This window comes from Meles meles, chromosome 4, assembly GCF_922984935.1.
Source record: "Meles meles chromosome 4, mMelMel3.1 paternal haplotype, whole genome shotgun sequence".
Classification (NCBI taxonomy): Eukaryota; Metazoa; Chordata; class Mammalia; order Carnivora; family Mustelidae; genus Meles; species Meles meles.
The window spans coordinates 3,545,852-3,553,084 of NC_060069.1; the positions used below are offsets into that span (position 1 = coordinate 3,545,852).

The 7,233-nt window shown below is 37.7% G+C and overlaps 1 pseudogene; it reads left to right on the top strand.

Annotated features, from left to right (window-relative positions):
- Positions 1–807: 807 nt before the first annotated feature.
- On the top strand, positions 808–1,277 carry LOC123940503 (annotated as a pseudogene).
- The last annotated feature ends 5,956 nt before the right edge of the window (positions 1,278–7,233 follow it).

The following is a 7,233-nucleotide window of genomic DNA, read 5'->3' on the forward strand; positions in this document are numbered from 1 at the left end:
GTCCTCCAAGTGACTAATGATAGAGAAACTTGATAGACACCAGTTTATTGAAGTGATTGCAGTTAATATCACTACTAATGGGATAAATAGACACCATGATACGATGCACTGATAAGGATACATCACTTTCATGGGATACCCGCTGAAAATGCACAAGTGTAATCAGAGGAAACATCAGGAAAACCCTAACTGAAGGAGATCCTACAAAACAACACACGCACATCCCTTAAAATTGTCATGAAAGACAAAGAAAAGCTGAAGAATTGTTCTAGATTAAAGGACACTAAAGTGACATGACAACCAAATGCAACTTGTGATCTGGGATTGAATCCTGAAAAAGGGAAAAAGCATTTTCCCCTCTTGCTTACAAAGGTCATCAATGGGAAAGTTGGCAAAATTTTATCAAAATCTGTAAGTAAGTGCTAATCATTGCTACTGTCCTGAGTTTGATAATTACTCTTTTTATGAAAAAGGGGAGGGGGAAGCATTTTCTCAGGAAATACACAGTGAAGAATTTAAGTATAAAAAATTGAGTAGCTGCGAATTAAGCAATATTTTTCTTTAATAATGTAAAAGGAACTCATTTAGAGAATAATTTTTAAAAAGAGGACCAAGGATGCTGGAAATGTATTCTTTCAACAAAATGTATGTACTGGGTACCTACTATGTGCCAGGTACCATGCCCAGGAGTGGGTAATACAATTAAGAACAAGATAGATACATTCCTTGTTCTCACAGAACTTTCAGGCTCAGGCACAAGGTAAGGAGAGACAAGAAAATAAGTCGCTAGACTCTTCCTTTCGGTGCTGCAGCCACAACCATGAGTATGCTCAGGCTTCAGAACAGGCTTGCCTCTGGTGCCCTCCTCTGTGGCAAAATAACATCCGGTTGGACACCAATGAGACCAATGGGCATTGGTAAGAGAAAAGGTCCTGCCAATGCTCAAATGCCTGAGAAGGTAACCTGGATGAGGAGGGTGAGAGTTTTGCACCGGCTGCTCAGAAGATACCATGAATCAAAGAAGATCAGCTGCCACATGTATCATGCAGCCTGTCCCTGAGAGTGAAGGGTAACATGTTCAAAAACATGCAGATTCTCATGGAACACATCCACAAGCTGAAGGCAGACAAGGCTCGAAGGTTGATGCTTCTGGTTGACAAGGTTGAGACCGACAGATCTAAGACCAAGGAGGCTCCCAAGCACCATGAAGAGGGGCTCCAGGCCAGCAAGGAGGAATCATCAAGACTCTGTCCAAGGAGGAAGAGACCAGGAAATAAAACTCCCTGTCTTTTGTCTGCACATAGTGGCCTCAGCAATAACACAGATCAGTTATTTAATAAAACAACATTATCTGAAAAAAAAAAAAGCTAAAACCCAAAAAGGAGTCATTAGAATGTAGTCAAATAAGTAAAAGGGTACAGTCCTAAGGCAGCTGCTAGGAGGGAAATGTCATCAGGACTGACGTCCTTTCCATGGAAGTGGTCCCCAAGCTCTGACCTGAAGTGTCAAGAGGAACAGACCAGGCAAAGCCCTGGGTGATATTTCACACAGAGCTTGGTTTATCCATAAACATTCATCTAACTGAATAATTAGGGCACCACTTCACTGTATTTAGATGTGGAAACACTGAAGGTCCTTTCAAATCAATGCTGGAACAAGAGTTCCAATTATTTAGAGGAAGAGAGGTACTGTAAATGCAGCAGGTCTTGAGGTCGCTATACCATTTTCTGGATTGCCTGGGTAATAAAAAGACGCCTCTGCATCGAACAATGGGGACCACATTCGGCAGATGGATTTGAAAACGAAGACATGAAGGTAACAAGTTACATAAAGTAAAGCCCATCTTTTCACTATTTACAATGCCGGAATGGGATCTGGAAGTTACCAAACTTGTAACCAGGTTTGTTTTTATTTTTTATCTTTTTAGTGAAATCAGAAAGTGCAATGAAATGTCTGAGTTTAAGATTCAGAGGTCAGAAACAACGTAGCACTTTTATTCTTTTGTGATGTTTGCCTCTCTTTAATTTAGTTTTACCATCAGACTTGCTCTCTTAGTTTTCCTCTAGTGTGCTGCCATCAGGTGGAGGCAGGTGCCAAAATCACTAGTTCGATGATAAGATGCAGATAGCTAGGATGGATGTTTTTTTCTTGAGGTGTGTCACATTTTATTTAAAAATAGACTTGACAACTTATTTCTCAAATATCTCCATAGCTCACTCTCTTACTTCATGAAGGTTTCTGCTCAATGTCACCTTATCAACATGGTCTTCTAGAACCACGCCATATTCATGAAATACCCCACTCCCCCATTTCAGCATTTATTTCCTATCCCATCATACTGCTCTATTTTTTTAACTTTTTTTAAAGATTTTATTTATTTGAGAGAGGGAGAGATCACAAGTAGCAGAGAGGCAGGCAGAAAGAGAGAGGGGGAAGCAGGCTCCCTCCTGAGCAGAGAGCCTGATGCAGGGCTCGATCCCAGGACCCTGGGCTCATGACCTGAGCCAAAGGCAGAGGCTTAATCCACTGAGCCACCCAGGTGCCCCATACTGCTCTATTTTTAATCATCCGTCTTTTAAATAGGTTCTTTCTTCCTGTGTTCTTTATTTTTATTCAATTCTTATTTGGCTGGATTTCATAGTCAAGCCTTTTCTTTTCTTTCTTTCTTTTTCTTTTTTTCATCAAAAAGGGCCTTTGGGTATTGTTTCCTTGGAGTTCTTTTATGGCTGAAAACATCTGCTTGTTGCCTTTTACTTGAATGACACCTTGCCTGGTATAACATATAGGAAAACAGAACCCATTCTAGGTATTTAAAAAAAAAAAAGGTTTTATTTATTTGAGAGAGAGAGACACAGAGAGAGAGGGAACAGAAGCAGGAGAGAGGGAACAGAAGCAGGGGGAGTGGGAGAGAGAGAAGCAGGCTTCCTTCCAAGCAGGGAGCCCAATGTAGGGCTCGGCGCAGGGCTTGACACGTCGCTTGATCCCAGGACCTGCTCATGACCTGAGCTGAAGGCAGATGGTTAAGGACTGAGCCACATAGGCACCCCCCTATTCTAGGTATTTCAAGTAAAAAAGATCACAACATTTTTGAAAGAGCTAAAGATACAAATGAGGCAGTTGTGAGGGAACATATCTTACTTGAGATCAGGAACAGTAGGAAGTTCACCACCATTGAAGGACAGAAAGAGCTTTCACCTGTCTTTTCCTTTCTAATTTCACTCAAGTGTTTCTTATTTGCAAAACCAAATCTGGACCTTAGCTGGAAAGTGAGTCTAAGAAATGTAGTTTCTTAGTTCTAGCCCCTGCACTACATGGGAAGAAACTAAACACACACACACACACACACACACACACACACACACACACACACATACACACACTCTGAGGGAGGGAGTATTTTATATATCTATATATCTATGATACATTATATATATAAATTATATATTTGTCACATATAATAAGTATTATATATATGAGAGTATGTGGCAGAATGATGCTCCTTTATCCATAAATGTGTGTGTGTGTGTGTGTGTGTGTGTGTGTGTGTATATATATATATATATGCAATATGTAAGTTTCCTAAAAACAAGGAATTCCCTTATGTAACCACAATAAAATTAACAAAACCAGGACATTAACCCTGACACAATGTTATTGAATTTACAGACCTTATTCACATTTGGCCAATTGCCCTAATGTATTATATAGTATCATATTCATGAAACTTCTGTCTTCTTTAATTTTTAATCTTTCTCAGTTTGTCCCTTCTTTTATGAGCATATTTTTAAGAAAGATAAACCAGTTATTTTTCAATTGTCTTTCTCAATCTGTTTGTCTCATCTATTTTTTAAAAATTTTTTTAAATTTTAAAATAAGAAATTTTTATTTATTTATTTATTTTTATTTGACAGAAGAGATCACAAGTAGGCAGAGAGGCAGGCAGAGAGAGAGGAAGGGAAGCAGGCTCCTCACTGAGCAGAGAGCCTGATGCGGGGCTCCATCCCAGGACCCTGGTATCATGACCTGAGTTGAAGGTAGAGGCTTTAACCCACTGAGCCACCCAGGTGCCCTGTTTCATCTATTTTTCAGGATTAGATTCGAGTTATAGATTTTTGATAGGACTAGCACAGAAATAACATATAACATACCGGGAGACACGTGATGAAGATTAGTTCACTCCTAATAAGGTTAACTTTGATCATTCTGTTAAAGTGGTATCTGCTAGGTTTCTCTAGTGTAAAATTCTAATTTTTGTGTTATAATAAGTATCTTTTGAAGAGATACTTTGAGACTATATAAGTAGATTCAAATAATAGATACATTGAAACTATGTAAGTATTCTATTACTCTCTAAAGTTTTACTAAGTGGTTTTAGCATTAATTGAAGATAATTGCTGGAAACCATGATGATGATGATGATGATAAAATGGTAATCTCTAATCCAACTTTCCTTCCATATTTACAAATCAGCATTCTTGTGTAAAAAAGATCCCTCTTTCTCCCTATTATTTATTTTTATTAGTATAGAATAGAGTTGACCCTTGAACAAAATGGGTTTGAACTGTGTGGGTCCACTTATACATGGATTTTTTTTTTCCCCTCCTCATTCAGAATGGGAAGAGTGTGAGGGTTTCTATCGAGTCTGATTCTTTCTGGATTTAAGAAAGTCAGTGAGACTTCTCAAGTTTGTTTACACACTGGTATGGCCTCTAGAAATGGAGTATAGATTGGAAACAGGAGCTGAGTCACAATGCACTTCTTCATTCTTATTTTCGTCTTTTATTTCCTCCTTTGACCACTAGTTTTTGGATGTTATGGTATTAAGATATTGTTTCCTATTGGTCACAAAAGAAGAAAATTCAAGTTGACTTATTATTAAAATTTTCTTATAAACTGTGCATGGAAGTAATAATGAGATACCATTGCACAAAATGCAAGAAAATGGCTAAAATGTAATAGATAATACCAAGGTTGTTGAGCACATGGAATAATTGGAATGGTTTTATATTCCTTAGGAAAGTGTAATTGGCACACTTTGGAAACTGACCTATCTATCAAAGCTAAACATATATCTACTCTATACCCAGAGATTATATTACTGGACATAATCCAAGGGAAATAAGTGCAATGTCCACTAAAAGATTTCTACAAGAATGTGCATGGCAGTTTTATTCACAATTGCCCCAAAGTAGAAACAACCCAATTGTCCTTCAGCAGAACAATAGACAAACTGTGGTATGTTCACATAATGGAATACTACACAGTAATAAGAAACAGCATCTTACGGTTATATCTATTTATATTATAGATTTACAGATGAATATCACAGACATTAAATTTAGTGCATAATATATACCAACATTTATATGAAATTTGTAAGCAAGCAACATAGGGGAAGTGGATTAAGAGTCCACTTATGATGAACATTGAGTAATGTATGGAATTGTTGAATCACTATATTGTACACCAGAAACAAATATAACACTGCATGTTAACTGTACCGGAATTAGAAAACAAACAAACAAACAAGCAAAGCCCATCTATGTTGATAGAGGTTTGAATAGTGCTTTTCTTTTGGTTGTAGGGCCTTGTGAGGAAGTATAAGGGAGTCTTTCTGAATGCTGGAAATACTTTATATCTTTTTTAAAAAATATTTTATTTATTTGACAGAGAGAAATCACAACTAGACAGAGAGGCAGGCAGAGAGAGAGGAGGAAGCAGGATCCCTGCGGAGCAGAGAGCCCGATATGGGGCTCGATCCCAGGACCCTGGGACCATGACCTGAGCCGAACGCAGAGGCTTTAACCCACTGAGCCACCCAGGCGCCCCTGGAAATACTTTATATCTTGATATGGATGGGGTTTATATGGGTGATTACATATGTCAAAATGGGCTCTTAAGTTTTAATTTGTTACTTTAAGTTTAATGTATTACTTTAAGTCAGACATCAATTAAAATATTTTACATGGAAGAAAATAGGATCCAGAAAATGACAATTCCTGTAGATTAAAAATCAAATGAATCTATGGTCATGTAAACTTTGACAAAGCAGGAAAGAATATCCAATGGAAAAAAGACAGTCTCTTCAACATATGGCATTGGGAAAATTGGACAGCCACATGTAGAAGAATGAAACTGGATCACCTTCTTACACCATACACAAAAATAAACTCAAAATGGATGAAAAACCCAAATACGAGACAGGAATCCATCAAAATCCTTACAGGAGAACACAGACAGCAACCTCTCTGATCTCGAATGCAGCAGCTTCTTACTAGACACGTCTCCAAAGGCAAGGGAAACAAAAGCAAAAATGAACTATTGCGACTTCATCAAGATAAACAGCTTCTGCACAGTAAACTGTCAACAAAACCAAAGGACAGCCTACAGAATGGGAGAAGACATTTTCAAGTGTCTTATCAGATAAAGGGCTTATATACAAGATCTATAAAGAACTTAGGAAACTCAATACCCAAAAAACAAGTAATTTGGTCAAGAAATGGGCAGAAGACATGAACAGACATTTCTCCAAAGAAGACATCCAAATTGCCAACAGACACATGAAAAAAATGCTCAACATCATTCAACATCAGGAAAATACAAATCAAAACCACAGTGAGATACCACCTCACACCAGTCAGAATGGCCAAAATGAACAAGTCAGGAAACAACAAATGTTGGCAAGGGTGTGAAAAAGGGGAATACTATTACACTGCTGGTGGGGATGCAAGCGGGTATAGCCACTCTAGAGAATGGTACAGAGGTTCCTCAAAAAGTTGAAAATACAGTTACCTTATGACCCAGCAATTGCACTACTAGGTATTTATTCAAAGGATACAAACATAGTGATCTTTTGGGAGATGCACCCCAAAGTTCATAGCAGCAATGTGCACAATAGTCACATTATGGAAAGAGCCCGGATGTCCATCCACAGACGAATGGATAAAGAAGATGTGAATATCTATGTATCTATCTATCTATAGATATATAGATCTATATAATCTATATATCTATAATACTAGATCTATAATCTATAGATCTATATATCTATAATACTAGAGGGTATTATGCTAAGCAAAATAAATCAGAGCAAGACAGTTACATGGTTTCACTCTTATGCAGAATTTAAGAAACAAAACAGAGGATCACGGGGAATGGAAGGAAAAATAAAATAAGATGAAATCAGAGAGGCAGACAAACTGTAAGAGACTCTTAATTATAGGAAACAAACTG